This window comes from Theropithecus gelada, chromosome 2, assembly GCF_003255815.1.
Source record: "Theropithecus gelada isolate Dixy chromosome 2, Tgel_1.0, whole genome shotgun sequence".
NCBI lineage: Eukaryota > Metazoa > Chordata > Mammalia > Primates > Cercopithecidae > Theropithecus > Theropithecus gelada.
This window is the reverse complement of record NC_037669.1, coordinates 134,576,264-134,596,234: the sequence shown is the minus strand read 5'-3', so window position 1 is coordinate 134,596,234 and position 19,971 is coordinate 134,576,264. Positions and strand designations below refer to the sequence as shown.

The 19,971-nt window shown below is 35.6% G+C and overlaps 1 protein-coding gene across 4 annotated transcripts in view; it reads right to left on the bottom strand.

The window, feature by feature from the left end:
• Nucleotides 1-19,971, bottom strand: part of VEPH1 (ventricular zone expressed PH domain containing 1) — a 246,174-nt gene that overhangs the window by 213,162 nt on the left and 13,041 nt on the right. The window lies entirely within an intron of this gene.

The following is a 19,971-nucleotide window of genomic DNA, read 5'->3' as shown; positions in this document are numbered from 1 at the left end:
GATCATCTTTACTGAGAAATAATGGGACCTCCAAAACATCTAAATATTAAAAACAGGCCCATTGCATTAATTTGGAAAATTGGTCTGACTGTGAACTTCACATGGTGGACTCACAAAACTGAAAACATAATAGAGCAGGAAAGTATTTAGAGTCTGACATCATCATGTGAGATTAGAGACGGGAAACGACGGGGTTTTTCGGCACTACACCAAACTCCAGTTTTAACATTTTTCTGTTGCTGTTGCTATAACTAATAGGGCAGTAAACATCTTGTGCATGAAGCTCTCTCTACATTGCAAATTATTTATATACTAGAGCCTCCAGAAGTGAAAATTTCTGAGACAAAGGACAGGAACATTTTTAAGGCTCAAATTAGGTATGCTGAACTATGTTCCAGAAAGGTTTTACGAATTTGAACTCCCTCTAGCTGGGTAATAGCATGATCTTATTGTACACTTACAAGAACAGAGTATTTATAATATTTCTAATTTGTTAGTGAGAAACAGTATCTTATTGCTATTTTGCTTAGGAATTTCTTTGCCCAAAAGTGAGGTTGAATGCTTCTGTGTTTATGGGCTGTTTGTATTTTCTCCTTTGGGAACTACCCATTGTACCTTATGTATATTTTTCTTTAGGTGACCTCATTTTTTTTTTAACCTTCTTTGGTACAATATATTTTTCTATTAAGGATAATAAGTGAACATTTGACATTTGGCTGCAAATATATCTCCATGTTTCATTATTATTATTATTATTATTATTATTATTATTTTGCTGCTATTTAACGACATCCTAAGATGTTAAGTAATTAAATTTGTCAATTTGGGGGGCCTCATTGTTTTTCCTTTTCTAAATCGGAAACTTAAGTTGTTTACATTGTTTTTGAAAGGTAATACATAAACATGGTACAAAAATTCAAAAGCTGCAAAGAAAGGGTTTACAGTGAAAAGTTAATCTCCCTGTCAGTCCTGTTCCTCATCCATCCCAGTCCCCTTCCTCAGTGGGAGCCAGGCTCAGCAAATCCTTATGTTTTCACAGAGGCATTCTAAGCACATGCAGATATCATCCACACATTCTCCTTTCTTTCTGTGTGATTCCTGTAACAGATTTTTGTTTAACTTCAAGTTTTCCTTATTCAAAAGTTGAATAAAAATCATCTCTACTTTTTTCCAGATTAAAAAGAACTTCACAAAACACTCAACATTTATTACTCTAGAAATCCATCTTTTAATCATTTGTTAGCTCTTAAATCTATCTGGTATTTATGGAAATAAGTAGACATGTACATTTTCTTCTAAATAGCTAACTTAATCTTCCTGCTACCATTTAGTGAATAATTCATTTCCTAGTAATTGTTTTAAATATATCAGATTCTATTTCAGGGCTGTCTTTTCTGTCTATCATTTCTCAATTATTTTGCAATGCTAATTTTGCAACTTTCTGTATGTAAGCTTCAGAAATTTTTTTAAACTTTTATTTTAAGTTCAGGGGTACATGTGCAAGTTTGCTATTTCGGTAAACTCACGTCACGGGAGTTTGTTTTACATGTTATTTTGTCACCCAAGTATTATGCCTAGTACTCATTAATTATTTTTTCTGATTCTCTCCTTCCTCCCACCATCCATCCTCTGATAGGCCCCAGTGTGTGTTGCTCCCCTCTATGGGTCCATGTGTTCTTATCATTTAGCTCCCACTTAAAGTGACAACATGCAGTACTTGTTTTTCTGTTCCTGCATTAATTTGCTAAGGATAATAGCCTCCGACTCCATGTTCCTACGAAGAACATGATCTTGTTCTTTTTTATGGTTGTGTAATATTCCATGCTGTATATATACCACATTTTCTTTATCCAGTGTACCATTGATGAGCATTTAGGTTGACTCCATGTCTTTGCTATTGAGCTTCACAAATTTTTAACTGTGTTTCCTAGTGTATTTTGTCTTTTTGTTGTTGTTGTTAACAAAATATTTTTTTCTCATTAGAACTTTTAATTAGTTTTTGCTGATTAAATGAACCTATTGGGTTTTTTTGTTTTGTTTCATTTTGTTTTTTAGATGGAGTCTCACTCTGCCACCCAGGCTGGAGTGCAGTGGTGCAATCTCGGCTCACTGCAACCTCCGCCTCCGCGATTCAAGCAATTCTCCTGCCTCAGCCTCCCAAGTAGCTGGGATTACAGGAGCGTGCCACCACGCCCGGCTAATTTTTTGTATTTTCAGTAGAGACGGGGTTTCACCACATTAGTCAGGATGGTCTCGATCCCTTGACCTCGTGATCTGCCCACCTCAGCCTCCCAAAGTGCTGGGATTACAGGCTTGAGCCACCATGTCCTGCTTTTTGTATTTATTTTGTAACTTGCTGTTTAGCTTAACTATACTTAATTATGATAAATTTTCAATTCATCATCTTGGGTTTTCTAGAAAGATTTTTGTGTTTTATGCAGCCTTTCTGAGATCTATATATTTTATATATCCTGCGACTTATTATGTTGGCTAGAATATTCTATGCTAGTTCACATAAAAGTAATTAGAACAAGAATGCTAGCTTAGTTCCTAGTTTTGGTTCTTGATTTTTGGCATAAAATTTTATGGTCAAAACCAAAAAAAAAAAAAATACAGTAAATGTTTTAAATCATATAGAATGCATCACTTTCCATTTTCAAAGTTTATATATTTGATTTAATTTCCCTAGTAAGCATTATGCTGGCTTTTTGGGTGAAAGATTTTATAACATTATAATTTACAATATTAAAGAGGTATCAATCTATTGCTATTTTATTGAGTTTATTTTTAAGTAAAGAATAAATTGTGAATTTCATTAAATGCCTTTTTAGCATCTATAGATATATCAAATATTTTTGTCCTTAGATCTATCAATATGATAAATTACAGAAACAAATTTCTCAATATTAGTTAACTTTGCATTCCTGGAACGTGTTGTACTAGATCTTGGGAAATAATTTTTTAATGTGCTGCTAAATTCTGTTTTTAATATTTTATTTAAAATTTTTTGCATCAATATTTGGTCAGATTTCATATTAATTTTATGCTAATTCCATAAAAGGATTTTGGAAGATTTAAGCTCTCTATAATCTTACTTATTATTTGACCTTACAGTGGCCCAACAGAAGTGAATTAACATTTCCTGCAACTAACGTGTCTATCTGTTTTTACTGGTATCTCCTGGAGTTTTTCTTTTGTGAATGTTATTGCTATGTAATTTAACATAAAGATATTCTTAATCTTTATAACTCTTGTGAACTGAATCCATTAAAAAAACAAAGTGCCTTTATTTTACTGAATGCTTCTGGCATGAATTTTTTTCTTATCTGACTAAAGAACATGCTCCCTGTTCCTTTTGGTTTACATTTTCCTCATATCAGTTGCCTATTTTATTCTTATTTTTAAAATTTCTTTTATAGCCTATATTGTATCAAATGAGTCGTTAACTCTCTTTATATAACTTTCTAGGAAACAATTTCGTAGCATTATTCAACGATTCTTAATAGTAAAAAATATGCCTAGTATATAGGGTATACAGAAGTCCTTGATCATCGTCTGGGTCCAAACGATTCTATCATAATCAACAATTTAAGCATAGTGGAGCTACATGTAGACCTCACTGGTCTTCACTTGAGAACAGAGGGCCCTGCCTTAGCAAATGAGTGGGCAAACTGTTTCTCACAATTTTAAGCAAAGAGGATTAGTTTTGACTGAGCATTGATTTTCTGTGTCAAAGGATCATTTTCTGTGCTTCATCTGTGAATCTGGCATGGTATGTTAAAAAAAAAAAAAGAAAAGAAATAGCCTATATATTAGGTTTGAATATGTGATATGGTTTTGTGGTAAACATCAAAATGATTTGCTTTAATTTGAATTATTCACATGTGTTTTATAGTCAAGTAAATCATTGTTTAATTTTGCACCTTTTTATTTTAGATTTTCTAATTTTTAATTTTTGTTTTTTTTCCAGACAGGTTCTCTCTGCCACCCAGGCTGGAATGCAGTGGTGCCATGGCTCACTGCAGCCTCACCTTCCTGGGCTCAAGGGTTCCTCCTATCCCAGCCTCCTGAGTAGCTGGGATTACAGGTGCATGCCACCATTCCCAGCTAATTTAATTTTTTTTTTTTTTTTTTGTAGAGATGGAGTCTTGTTATTTTTCCCTGGCTAGTCTTGAACTCCTAGGCTCAGGTGATCCTCCACACCTTGGCTTTCCAAAGTGCTAGGATTATAAGTGTGAGCCACCATGTCCAGCCTATTTTTACATTTTCTAAGTCATTAAATACATGTCTCTTCTTTGCTGGATTTTGCCTGATGATCTAATCTAAAAGTCTTTTTAAAAAAAAATAGGTGAGTTTTACCCTTTATATAAAGTGATATGATGGATACATTTGGCTTTAAATATGTCATATTAGCTCATATTATGCTTGAGTTTTTTCTTAACTTTTGAAGTTCAAGTATTTTACTAGGAAGTGGTACATTTTGGATCAGACATGAACAAGGCCAGAGTGCACAAATAAGCTGTGTGAGCAGGTGACCTGGACCCCGTGTCATCAACCACTATAGAAATAACATCTTACACTCAGGTGACACTTATGGCCACATGAGGGATTCCCTCATGGCCAGTTGACAGAGGAGGAAAATGTCTCAACTTGGTTTACTGATGGGTTGGCTAGAAACGTGGGTGCAATTCAAAATTTGACTTCTCTTATGTATACACCTACTCAGGGGTGACCCTGAAAGACAAAAGTGAGGGAACATTCTCCCAGCGGTCAGAGCTTCAGCCATGCACCTGATCATCAATTTTGTGTGGCAAGAGAAATGACTTGGCTGAATGGCCAAGGGCCTGAAAAAAGAAAAAGAAAGATTGAGAAACTGGAAATAAGGAGCTCTGGGTAAGAAGCATGGATCCACACATGGGATTGGACATAAAGTATAAACATCTTTTATGCTTATGGGAATATTCACTACACAAGAGGCACTAAAACACAAAGCAGAGGGAATGACTCAGCCAAATGACACCAACCAAGCCTCTGTCATCAGTTACTCCAGTGTGATCCAGTCAGCACATAAATGGAGTAGCCATGGCGAGGGATGGAGGCCAGGCATCACCCAGCACTGCCTTGATGTAAATCTGCCAGCAACAGAGGCCCCTGCTGAGTCCTCAGAATGGCACCATCCCTCAAGGAAACAAATCAATCACTTGGTGGCAAGTTATTTACATTAGACCTTTTCCACCCTAGAAGGGACATCAATCATATTGAGTGAAATTTACATGTAATCCAAGGTTGGGTTTGTTTTTTTCTGCCCACAGGGCTTAAGCCTGATTCACTATTTGAGAGATCACAGAGTATTTGGTCTGCTGACATAGGATTCTACATAACACTGCATCAAACTAAATAACCATTTTATAGCAAAGGATGTACAGCAGTAGGCACATGATTGTGGGACTCACTGGTTCTATCACATACCATAACCTCTTCTGCCCCCACCCCAATACTACTAGACTGATAAATCAATGGAGGAGGCTTGCAAAGAAGCAACTCAACCTTATATCTTGTTGAGGATGAAACACCATCCTCCAAGGGCAATACACATACTAAAACAGTGACCACTGCATGGTACTGTATTCCTTGCAGGTAGCATGAGCCCAACAGCCCAGTCACCTCAGGTTCTTTGTGTCAAGGGACCAGCAGATTAAGAAAGGAGTTGCCAACCTGGCAGGAGTAATTTGCCATGATCATTAGAAGACAGTAGGCTGCTGTTACACAATGGGGATATCTCTTGGTACTCCCTTGCCTAATTTTGATGGTAAATGGACAATGGAGCAGTCACATCCTGAGAAAGGAATGGAGTCCAGGAACTCATCTGAGTAACTCAACTAGGAAGCAACTTAGATCAACAGAGGTGCTAGCTGAAGATGAAGAAAATCCAGAATAGGTGGTAGAGGAGGGACACTGCATTTGCCTTTTTGTTATAGTTGCAAATAATTATCACATACTTAGTGGCTCAAGAATTTGTGTTGACAAATTAAAGTTCTGGAGGTTAGAAGTCAAAAATCAGTCTCACTGGACTAAAGTCAAGGTGTCAGCAGGGCTGGTGCCCTCTGGAGGCTGTGAGGACATTTTATTTTTTTAATCTGTTCTAGCTTCTAGAGGCCACCTGCATTCCTTGGCTCATGGTCCCTTCCTCCGTCTTCAAAGCACATCACTTTAACCTCTGCTTTTATCATTCCCACTCCTTCTTCTACCTTTGACCTTGTTTACCCTCTTATAAGGACTCTTGATTACATTGGGCCCACCCATATAATCCAGGATCATCTCCCAATCTCAAGATTATTAATTATATTATATTTGAAAAGTTCCTTGCCCATGTAAGATTACATTCACAGGTTCTGGGATTTAGGATAGGGACTATTTTGTGGGCCATTATTCAGCCTACCACAGAGATGATGTACACCAATTGCAGCCTTGATAAGAACTGGAGTAGTGGACACATGACTTGGGCACAAAGTATAAACATCTTTTTTATCCCATGTTAATGTCCATGAGAGCATTCATCACAAAAGAGGCAATAAAACACAAAGTAGAGAGAATGGCTCAGCTACATATGACATCAAGCCTCTGTCATCAGTCACTCTAGTGTGATCCAGTAGGCACGTAAATGGAATAGCTATGGTGAGGGATAGAAGCTATGCATCATTCAACACTGCCCTCATGTGAAATCTGCCAGCAACAGAAGCTAATGCTGGGCCTGAAGAATGGCACCATCCCTCAGGGAAACCAGTAAATCACAGACATGTTAGATCCTCTTACTAACTTTCTTATTATAAATTACCTCAGAACAAGAGATTAATCAGCTTATCAGAGAAGCTGTTTCCACATAGGATAAACTTATTATACAAAGCATACCACTTAGAACAGTGCTGGGGTAGACTATAGTGGAAATGATGATACATTGCCCAAATCCCCGCTCCAGGACCTAGGTACTCATTCTCTCAGCTGTTGGTTTGGAGCCGAGCCTGCCTATAGAAATTTTCTGTGGTCAAAGGGAATGGCCTCATTCAACATTTTGCTCCTCCCAGTGGACAACCTGCATTCAATGACTAGTCCTCATGGAGATATGAAGGCCTGGTCCCTTGTGGTAGGATGACTCTGAAGGGTCATCCCAGTTCCAGAGGTCCCTGTGAGATTAGTTGAGGCTGTTTTATTTATTCACAGCTGCATTACAGTGCAAAGTTTTCCTCTGCCCAATCCTGCTTCATCCACTCCCTAACAGGTATTGTATCTCAGAGCACTCCCCTATAAATGTTCTGCATGGTAATCACCATTTCAGAATCTGTTTTCCTGGGAACAGAGTTTATATAGATGACACTGAGAAGCATAGCAAACAACGTCCAAATAATAGTTTATTAATAAATGGCAATGAGATTTTTGTCTGAATGAAACAAGCCTCAATAAAAGTGGAAGGTGCAATTCAATGAAAAACATATGACAGGCATCTGTGTCTTGGTCATGAACACTAAGATTCAGTTTCCGTGCTAAGAGAGTAATGAATTATCATAGAATTTTGAAAGGGGCCTTTCGAATGAGGCCATTGTGTATAGGATCGTGTCAGTGACATTGTTGAACATAAGGCAAATATGCTATGATTTCTAACTAGAAAAGTTAAGCAGCTGTCCATAAAGATAAATTACTTCACATTGCTCATAATTGCAGCAAATATAGTAATATATCAGGCATAGATACATCAGTTATGAACTTTGATATTACTGTGAGCCTCTTAAAGCTATGAATTTCTTATTACACAGCACTTTACTACAAAGAGATTTTTCAACTTCAAAAATTTTATATATTCAAATTCTGTATATGGCATGAAGAAAAAATTCTCCAAAATGAGATTTCCTCCAAAAAGGGGGAAAACCTGAATAAACAGTTAACTGCTTCCTTTAACAAATATTCAAAAAGACAAAAAAAAAATTTTTAACCTGTTTTAGTGGTATAATCGAGTCATTTAAAGCTTTTTGGCAAAGGATCAGCTGTGCAATTAGGGTTTTTCTGACTTGCATTCCAGAAAACACCCTGTTCTTTTGAAATATATGTGTGTATGTGTTTATGTTTGGGCTGGACATTGGGTCAGTACCTGTGCATATTAAAATGAGCAACTTCTAAGGGCCAGATCTACTTAATGTCAAACCCATCAAGCCAGATTTAGAGAGTCATTCTTACAGTGACCTAGTCATTGTCAATTTTAAAGTAATTTAGCCTAAAGTGGTGGGGTGTCAAATTGGAGAAGTAGGACAATGAAAAAGCTACAAATTGTGCTGCTCCAGGCTTGTTTATCAGGATGGTTCACTCTCACTCAACCACAGACACTACACCTCCACCTCATCATTCATTAACCTTTTAAGTCACTCTTACCTATGCTAAAAGCAGTCTTCAGGGAATAGCCCACTGGCAAAAGGGAGGGAATACCTGAAATAAAGCATTTGGTGGTGGGAAGAATGAATTTGGCATGGGAATGGAAACCTGAAAGAGAACAATGGAGATGTCCTAAGGCAGAGGATGTGATCATTTCTCCCTCCCTTCCTTTAGAGGCAGCATAGCATAGTGGTTAAGAACATGGACTGCCTCAGAATGCCCATGCTAAGGGCTCCACTCTGCTTTTACTAGCTCCACAATCTCAGGCAATCACTTATCTCTCTGTGCCTCTCTTTCCTAATTTTTAAAGTTAGAATATTGTTAATATCTGGCCCCTAGGATTGTTGCAAGTATTCAATGAGTTAATACATGGAAAGTGTATTTCCATGCAGTGCCTGGTGCGCAGTAAGTGCAGATAAATGTTAGCTATTATTTTTACTTCCCTTAAGGATACCATAACCCTAAAAGCCAGCTTTGGGTTTATAACCTACAGTGAGTTACAAATTCTCTTTCTTTTCTTTTCTTTCTTTCTCTTTCTTTCTTTCCTTCCTTCCTTCCTTCCTTCCTTCCTTCCTTCCTTCCTTCCTTCTTTCTTTCTTTCTTTCTTTCTTTCTTTCTTTCTTTCTTTCTTTCTTTCTTTCTTTTCTCTTTCTTTCTAATAGATATCTTTATTGCACTTCCAGTGTTCTTCATTTTTTTTGGATGGATAAAAGTGTCTGAATGTATTATATTCCTTATCTCTGAAGAATTTCTTTCATTTCTTGTTGAGTAGCTCTGTTGTCAATGAATTCCTTGTTTTTATTTGTCTGGAAACGTATTTATCTCTCACTTTCTTTTTAAAAATTTTTTATAATTTCAACTTTTATTTTAGATTCAGAGTGTACATGAGCAGGTTTGTTACAAGGGTATATTTTATGGCACTGAGGTTTGGGGGCATAAATGATCCTGTCACCCAGGTAGTGAGCATAGTACACAATAGGAAGATTTTCATTCCTTCCCTCCTTCCCTCCTTCTTCTTCGAGTCCCCAGTGTCTATTGTTCCCATCTTTATGTCTATGTGTACCAAATGCTTGGCTCCCACTTATAAGTGAAAAAAAAAGTGTGGTATTTAGTTTCTGTTTCTGCTTTAGTTCACTTAGGATAAATGGCCTCTAGCTGCATCCATGTTGCTGCAAAGGACATGACTTTGTTCTTTTTTATGGCTGTGTAGTATTCCACGGTGCATATGTACCATATTTTCTTTATCCAATCCACTGTTAATGACCACCTAGGTTGATTCCATGTCTTTGCTATTGTGAGTAGTGCTGCAATGAACATAAAAGTGCATATGTCTTTTTGGTAGAATAATTTATTTTCCTCTGAGTATATGCCCAGTAATGGAATTGCTGGGTCAAATGGTAGTTCTGAGTTCTTTGAGAAATCTTCACACTGGTTTCCACAGTGGCTAAACTAATTTACATTCCCACCAACTGGGTATAAGCTTTCCCTTTTCTCTGCATCTGCAGCCTCACCAACATCTGCTATTTTTTGACTTTTTAACAAAAGTCATTCTAGCTGGTATGGGATAGTATTTCATTGTGATTTTGATTTGCATTTCTCTGATAATTGGTAAAGTTGAGCACTTTTTCATGTTTGTTGGCTGCTTGTATGTCTTCTTTTGAAAAGGGTCTGTTCATGTCCTTTGCCCACTTTTTAATGGGACTAATTGTTTTTTGCATGTCAAATTGTTTAAGTTCTTTACTGATTCTGGATATCAGAACATTGTCAGATGCATAGTTCACGAATATTTTCTCCCATTCTCTAGGTTATCTGTTTACTTTGTTGATAGTTTCTTTTGCTGTGCAGAAAGAAGCTCATAGATTGGAAAAATCAGAATTGTTAAAATGGTCATATTGCCCAAAGCAGTCTATAGATTCAACACAATTCCTATCAAATTATCAACATCATTTTTCACAGAATTAGAGGAAACTATTCTAAAATTCATATGGAACCAAAAAAAAAAAGCCCGAATAGCCAAAGCAATCCTAAGCAAAAAGAACAAAGTTGGAGGCATCACATTACCTGACTTCAAACTATGTTATAAGGCTATAGTAACTAAAACAGCATGGTACTGCTACAGAAACAGAAGCTCTTTATCTTAATTAGGTCCCACTTGTCATTTTTTGTTTTTGTTGCAATTGCGGTTGAGGACTTAGTCATAAATTCTTTCCCAAGACCAATGTCCAGAATGGTGTTTCCTAGATTATCTTTGAGGTTTCTTATAGTTTGAGATCTTACATTTAAATCTTTAATCCACCTTGAGTTAATCTTTGTATATGGTGATAGGTAGGAATTCAGTTTCATTCTTCTGCATATGGCTAGTCATTTATTGAATAGGGAGTCCTTTCCTCATTGCTCAGTTTTGTTGACTCTGTCAAAGATCAGATAGTTGTAGGTGTGCGGCTTTATTTCTGGGTTCTCCATTCTGTTCCATTGGTCTATGTGTCTGTTTTTATACCAGTACCATGTTGTCTTAGTTACTGTAGCCTTATAGTATAGTTTAAGTTCTGGTAATGTGATGCCTCCAGTTTTGTACATTTTGCTTAGGATTGCTTTGGGTATTTGGATTCTTTTTTGGTTATATATGAATTTTAGAATAGTTTTTTCTAATATTGTGAAAAATGATGTTGGTAGGTTGTTTGTTTGTTTGTTTGTTTTAAGACAGAGTCTCACTCTCTCACCCAGGCTGGAAGGCAGTGATGTGATCTCAACTCACTGTAACTTCTGCCTCCCAGTTTCAAGTGATTCTTGTGCCTCAGTCTCCTGAGTAGCTGGAACCACAGGCGTGTGCCACCACACCCAGTTAATTTTTTGTATTTTTAGTAGAGACAGGGTTTCACCATGTTGGCCAGGCCGGTCTCAAACTGGCCTCAAGTGATCCACCTGCCTTGGCCCCCCAAAGTGCTGGAATTATAGGTGTGAGTCACTCGTACCCAGCTGATGTTGATAGTTTGATAGGAATTGTGTTGAATCTATAGATTGCTTTGGGCGGTATGGCTATTTTCATGATACCGATTCTTTCAATTCATGAGCGTGGAATATTTCTCCATTTGTTTGTGTCACCTGTGATTTCTTTCAGTAGTGTTTTGTAGTTGTCCCTGCAGAGATCTTTTGGCTCCTTTGTTAGATGCATTCCTAGGTATTTTAGTTTCTTGCAGCTATTGTAAATGGGATTGTATTCTTGTTTTGGCTCTCATCTTGAATGTTACTAGTGTGTAGAAATGCTAATGCTTGTTGTACACTGAGCTTTGTATCCTAAAACTTTACTGAAGTTGTTTATCAGTTCTAGGACCCTTTTGGTGTGTCTGCAGTGTTTTATAGGTATAAATTATGATGTCAGGGAGGAGAGGTAATTGAATTTCTTCACAAACATTTTCTCGTGTGGTTGATATTTTTATACATTTATTCCACAACTACTTAATAATGTACGGCACAAGGACCACATAGTTATTACCCTCTTATAGTCATATTCTACATTGGCATCCATACTAATAATCCTGTATATTTTTATCCCTCTTTCCACTTTTAAAAGCATACACACACACACACACACACACACACACACACACACACAATGTGTATATAATGATATATTATGCCATTTATTCTATCACTTCAAGAATCTCCAAAGGCAAGATGTCACCACCACTAACAACAAGTGAGCTCAGAACTGACAATATTGCTGGGATTCCTAGCAGAAGCAAATATAAACTACATTGAAGGTACCACACTCAATCCAGACCACTCAGTACTTACACAAATAAAATCTTATTTATGCTGAACTTAAAAATTTAATATTACAAAACACCCAAGAAAATAAGCCAATATGAGCACATGTCAACAGATTAAACACAGAGCAGATTAGATATTTAAAAATTTCAGGTAATGAAATTATTGACCTCAAATTATTAAATTATATGTTCAAAATCAGTCAATGTATAAAGAATAATTATTTTTCTTTTTAAAGACCAAGTCACTTTTTTAAAAACCAGAAATTTTGTTTTTTAAAAAGAACCCTCTAGAAATTAAAACCTCAGTAGATGGATGAAACAGTGGATGGATAGAGCTGAAAAAAAGACTTAATGGATTGGAAGATAGAGCTGAGAAAATAATATATCACATAGAGTTGGAAAATATAATAGATCAAGAAATATGGAAGACAAAATAGGATAGAATATGACAGATATGAGGGCCATGATTTTGTCTTTTTTTTTTATACTATTATGTTCTCAATGCCTAGAATATTGCTAGAAGAGAGTATGTTATCAATACATATTTGTTGGATGCACAACTGAGTGAATAAATATGATTTCCAAAAGGAAAGATCAGATGTAAAAGTTAATATTTGAGAAAAAGTTTAAGAACTTTAGAAAATTGAAAAAAGACATAAAACCCTCAAACTCACAAAACACAATAAGGATTGAGTAGGAATATACAAATAAAACCACATCTAGACATGTAATAGTGAAACCATAGAACACCAAAGGCACAGGGAAAATATTAAATAGAGAGAAAAGTAGATTGAGTATAAAGAAATGGCAATTAAACTGACAACACATTTCATAACAGCAATAATAGAAACTACTGAGAAATGAAATGGCTGCCAAGCTAGAAATGCATATTCTGGTAATTATTCAAAATTAAGGGTAAAAATAAGGACTTTTTAAGAAAAACAAATATTTAGAGAGTTTATCATTAACACACCTTCACTGAAGGGCTTTTTTTTCCCCAAAGATGGGGTCTTGCTATGTTGCCCAGGCTGAAGTACAGTGGCTACTCAGAGATGCAATTATAGCATGCTGTAGCCTCAAAGTCCTGTCTCAAATGATCCTCTTACTTCAGCATGCTGAGTAACTGGGACTACAGGGACATGTCACTGCACTTGCTAAAGATACTTTTAAAGTGTATAGTTCAGAAAACAAGAACTTGGGTTCTGGAAAACAAACAAAAGAAAGTCAATAAAAAAATAAAGGTGAAAAAAGAAACAGGGAAATATTAGGCACTTTAAGCAAGCATTGACTATATATTTTTTAAAAGCCTGTCATTTAAACAGAATAGTTTCAAGGGTGTTACACAAGTAAATAAAAGTGCTGGTTAATAACATGTAAGATGGGCATTAAAGTATTCCAAGGTACTTCAAGGAATAGGAGGAGAATAGAGTTCCTGAATAACTTTAGACATAGTTACTGCAATTAATCAAATGTAAGATGGCATCAATGAGAAGATCTATGATTATTTCGTGTGTCATAAACAAAGAGAAGAGACTGCCAGTTAAATTGTGAGGGGCATCATGCCTCCAAGAGAGTCCTATACAGGATATTAATTGAGCATACTAGACTCTCATTTCCTTGAAATTTCTTTCATCTATTCTAAGAGAACTGTCCATTTCTCCTGCCCTCAGTTGCATTACTTATTATAGTGTAATAGGTGATCTTTTACCAATATCTCAGTAACAAAAACTATAATCTTTTTTAGGTTCCATATAGTGCCCAGTTATTATTTTGCAAGAAAATGTGGAATTGCTGTCATTCCCCCAATGACTGGTTAACTAATATAAAACTTATATACCATGATGCTATCTCTGCACGCCTTTCTGCATACACAATAAGTTTCTGTTTCAGTGCCACATTATAGTCTAGTAGTTTTGAAAACATTTTAAATGGATATTTAACTCAAAATTGGTAGGAACAATAAGGTATCCAATTCAGTTAGAATGGTAACAATATGAAGAACAATATGACCAGTTCCTGCACATGGAGGCCATGACAACTATGTATGAGTACTGCCTGGCCAACAGCAATTGGAAGATTGTCATCAATTATAAAACATACATTTATTTCAGAGATTTTAATATGGGAAAATGTCTATCTTAGAATTGATGAAATAGCATCAGTATATTTGCTAAAATGTTAAAGACAACTATATTAAAATAATAGAAATAGAATACATAATCATCAATCCACTAGCCCCAAGAGTGGCAGAAAATAAAGTGATAAAAACTCAGTCAATTAAAAATTTTCAGAAAAAAGATAAAAATAAACATGATAAAGTCAGAAAATATAACACAAATAAAATGAAATACATCCAAATAGATAGCTTATCATAGTAAGTGTGAGTTGACTAAATTTACCAATTAAAAGACAAATATTTTCTATTTGGATTATTGAAAAAATCTACTTATATAACATTTACAAATTACATTTAAGTCACAATGACATAGAAAGGTAAAAGTAAAAAGATAGAGAAAAAATAGATAACTTCTACTCCAAAGAAAACAGGCAAAACTTATTAGGAATAAAAATGCTCAGTATATACTAATGAAAAGAAAAGTTTTCCAAGAAAGAAATAACAATCTCTAACTTCTGCATCATAATAAAAAAGCCCCTACATGAATAAAGGCAAGCTTGACAAAATTACAAGGAGAAATTGGCAAACTCAAAATTATAATGGAAAATGTAAAACATATCTGTTAGTAACTGACAGTCCAAACAAATGGAAACTTACTAAGGATATACAAAATTTGAACAATATCATTAACAAGAGTTCTTTAATCAACATATCTAATATATAATAATATAGATATTAAGATATCCAATAATTAGAGAATACACATTCCTTTCAAGAACATATTAAACATTTAAAGAGGCAGCATAGACCAGGCGCGGTGGCTTATGCCTGTAATCCCAGCACCTTGAGAGACCGAGGAGGATGGATCGTGAGGTCAGGAGTTCAAGACAAGCCTGACCAACATGGTGAAACCCTATCTCTACTGAAAATACAAAAATTAGCCAGGTGTGGTGATGGGCACCTGTAACCCAGCTACCAAGGAGGCTGAGGCAGGAGAATTGCTTCAACCCAGGAGGCGGAGGTTGAGTGCACCACTGCACTCGAAAGAGCAAGACTCTGACTCAAGAAAAAAAAAAAAAAAGAGGCAGCATAGTTTGGTGGCTAAGAATAGTTTCTGAACTCACATTCTGGGCTTGATTTTTGTTTCTACTAGTTACTAGCTATACAACCTTGGTCAAGTTACATTATTAACCTTTTTATGCCTGTTTCCTCATCTATAAAATGGGAATACTATAAAACTGGTATACTTATCTCAAAAATCTACTGAAAGAAATAAATATATTAACATGTGGAAAGCTCTTAGAACAGTTTCTGCCACATAAGTATTAGCTATTATTATTTACACAGATTAGCCATAAACTCTGTAACAAAGCAAGTCTCAACTACTTCGAAATAACTAGTATCATGCAGTTCACATTCTGACTACATGCAGTTAAGATTTAACTTAACAACAAAAAGATTGTAAGAATTCTTGGGGAAGGCCGGGCGCGGTGGCTCAAGCCTGTAATCCCAGCACTTTGGGAGGCCGAGACGGGCGGATCACGAGGTCAGGAGATCGAGACCATCCTGGCTAACACGGTGAAACCCCGTCTCTACTAAAAAAAATACAAAAAACTAGCCGGGCGCGGTGGCGGGCGCCTGTAGTCCCAACTACTCGGGAGGCTGAGGCAGGAGAATGGCGTGAACCCGGGAGGCGGAGCTTGCAGTGAGCTGAGATCCGGCCACTGCACTCCAGCCTGGGCGGCAGAGCGAGACTCCGTCTCAAAAAAAAAAAAAAAAAAGAAATTAAAACTAACTTCTAAATTACTTGTGAGTCAGAGGAAGTCACAACAAAACTAAGAAAATATTTAGAATTTACAATAAAAACATATCTCAAAACTCGTAGAATGATGCTAAATGTTACTTAAGAAATTTATGGTCTTACATGCTTATATTGGAAAATAAGAAAGTTAAAATAATCAATAACCTAATTATATGATTGAGGAGACTAAAAAAAAGAACAGCAGAATAAAGCCATAGAAAGTACAAAAAGTAAAGCAGTAAAGACTTAAAAAGAAATTAATGACATTTTGAAATGATCCTATACAGATGATCAATAAATCAAAACTTTGAAAAGTAGAAGACAAAGCTTTGAAAATATTGATAAGATATCAATGAATACAGATGCTGCCAAAAAAATAATAATTCAAACAATTTGATACTAATAAATTTGAAAACTCAGATAAAATATAAAATTGCTCAGAAAATATACTTTACCAAAAGTGACTGAAGCAACATTCCTAATTTTCCTCAAAGAGGTTGAATCAGTAGCTTAAAAATCTATTAAAATACACAAATTTATAGTGCCAGAGAGTTTTACAGTATTCTATGAAATCTTTGAGGATTAGGTCACAATATTACAAAACTCTTGCAGATAACAGAAAATGTGGAAACATTTCTGAACTCATTTTATGAAACTACTGTGTATAACTTGATATCAAAGCCAAGCAAAGACAGTGGAAAAAGGGCAATTAAAGTCCAATCTCATATAGATACATAGTTCTAAAACTACTTTAAAAATAGCAAACCAAATTTTAAAATGCATTAAAATAAACAACAAATTTTATTTTGCTCCAGGAATGCAATAATTGTTCTATATTTGAAAAATCTATTACTGTAATTCACCACATTAACAGATTAAAGGGGAAAATAGGATTATCTCAAGAGGATAGAAAAATCAGTTGATAAAATTAAACAATTCTTAGAAAAACAGGAATAAATGGAACCTCCTTAATCTGATAAAGAGCATTAACCAAAAGCCTGGAGCAAACATTATGCTTACACTGAAAAGTCAGAAAACTCTCTTCAAATAAAAAGAGAGAAGGATAACTCATTCTAGTCAATCTAGTTCTGGAGAGCTAGTCAGGATGTGAGACAAAGAAATCAAATAACAGAATAAGGATTGGAAAGGAAGAAACAAAACCATAATTATTTTAAAGTGGTGACTTATGCATAAAAAAATCAAGGAAGGTGCTTCTTCCATTTAAAACATATTTTTTCTTGATTCTCTCCTCTCTCCCCATCCCATTCTTTCTAAATACCAGCCCATTTCTTTGATCTTTATGGGAAAATGCCCAGGGTTGTCACTGCTCATTTTCTTCCTTTCTTCTCTTCCCACCATCTTGAACTAACTCCAATCTGGCTTTCAGTCTGACCCATCCAGTGACAACTGCTCTTGTCGAGTCATAATGGCCTTCATGTTTCTGAACCTCAGGCAATTCTCAGTCTTGACCAATCAGTGACAAATCTCACTTGACTAATCAGTGGCATTTGACATCACTCTGTCCTTGGAACAGTTTATTCACCTGGCATTCAGGACACCATTATCTTCTGACTTTCTTTTTTTTTTTTTTTTTTTTTTTTTAACTGGATATTTCTTCTCAGTTTGTTTTCCTAGTCCTTCGTCATCTCCTTAACTTTTAAGTACTGGACTCACTCTCTGGACTTTTTACTTTCTGTCTGCACTCACTCCCTTGGTGATCTCGCTCAGTCTCAAGGCTGACAAGTTCCAAAATTATAATTGCCAGCCCAGACTTCTCTCCTGCTCCAGACTCATACATACAATACTTGCACATCTCTACTCAGAATTCTGACAGCTCAGACTTTACGCATGTAAAGTGAAACTTGTGATTCTTCCTACACTCCCTTCCCCTCACCCTCCCTCTCCAAATTCCTTCCTTCCTTGGTCGTCTTCATCTTACTTATTGACAGTTTTATTATGCTAGTTTTTCAGGCCAAAAATCTTCAGTTTGTTCTTTCTCTCTCTCTCTCTCTCCCCCGCCACCCCTCTCTCTCTTCATCACACGCACATACTTCAGCAAATCCTGTTGGTCCTATCTTCAAAATACATCTAGGATCATCTGAACACTTCTCACCACCACTACTGCTCCATGATGGTCAGAATCTCTGCTGCTTCTTATCTGAATTATTTCAGTAGCCACTTAACTGGCCTTTCTGATTTCACTCTTGCCTTTCCACAGACTGTTCCCAAAACAGGAATAGAAAAATCAGACCATGTTACTTCTGCTCAGAACTCTCCAGTGGCTGCCCAAGACTCCAACAATCCAGCCTCCACTTCTCTCCTAACCTCATCTCCGTTTCCCCATTGTTCCCTTCACTACAGCCACACTGACCTCAGAAACTCCAGTCTACAACCCTAGGACCTTTGTACTTAATGGTTCCTCTGCCTGAAATGATTTTCTCCAGATACCCACAAGTATTGCTCTCTCATCTCCTTCAAGTTTTGCTTCAATGTCAGCTTTTGTCTCAGTATGGACTACCTTGTCCACCCTATTTAAAATTTCAAGCCTCCAATACCCTGTCACTGCCCTCTGCTTTAATTTTCTACATAGCACTTCCTTATCTTCTAATACACTACATATCTTCCTTATTTGTTTGTTTTCTGTCTTACTCGATTAAATGGATGATGTCAGAGGGCTTTTTTTTTTTTGTCTTTTTTGATGACTCTTATATCCTAACATCCAGCACAGTGTCTGAAACGTAGTAGACAGCTAATAAATATTTGTTGAATAAACTGGAAAATGTATATAGACAAATTATTAGGATTAGTAGGAGAATTGAGTTTGATGAACATAAGATCACTATACAAGAATCACTTATGTTGTAATCAACTGAAAATATAATTGGAAAATATAATTTTAAAAAAGAATGTTATTCATATTCTCAGAAAAAAATATAAAACACTTATACATTTAACAAAAGATGTATAATATTCTTAACATTCGTAGGAAAAATATCATAAAACCTCTCTGAACAACATTTAAAAACATATAAAGGGATAGAAATACAGTGTCTATAGATATAAAGACAGTACATAATGATGTTAATTTTCTTCAAATTAATCTATAGATAAAATCACACCCAATTAAGATACTGATAGAATTATTCAGAAAACAGGAGAAGCTTAATATAAAATTATTAAAGAACAGAAACCAACAAAGCAATGTTAAAGAAGTTTGGGAATACTGTCCTACCAGATATCAAGACTTATTACAAGGTAAGAGATAAGTTGTGTATCAGAGTGAGATATGCAACCTGCGTAGGTGACAAAGGACTAATACAAGAATATACAAAATACTCCAGTTTATAAAATAAGATTTTAAAACTACAAAAGAAAAAAGAAAAAAAAAACATAAACAAATACTTCACTGGAAGTAAAGTGGTAGGCACTTCCTTCAGAGGAAAACAAATGGCAAATAGCAAATAAGCATATGAAAAAGTGGTCAACCTCGGTAATAATGAGAGGAATGTATGTTTAAACAATTACATGCTGCTTCACTTAGATAAAAAAAAAAACTTTTAAAATCTGATAAAAACAAGCACTGGTGAGGATATAAAACAACTGGAACTTTCAGACACTGATGTCGGGTGTGTAAAGTGGCACATCCACGTTGGAAAGCAATTTGTTGGTATAATCATAAAGTTGCAAAGACACAAAACCCTAAAACCTGTTGTTTCACTTTTAATTGTGTACTTCAGAAATACTTGGCAATTACAAGTATTTAGAACTTTAGAAATAATTGGCCAAAATTTCCAATTACAAGGATGTTTACTGTAGCACTGTTTAAATAATAAATGTAGACTAAAAAAAGAATGGACACATTGTAG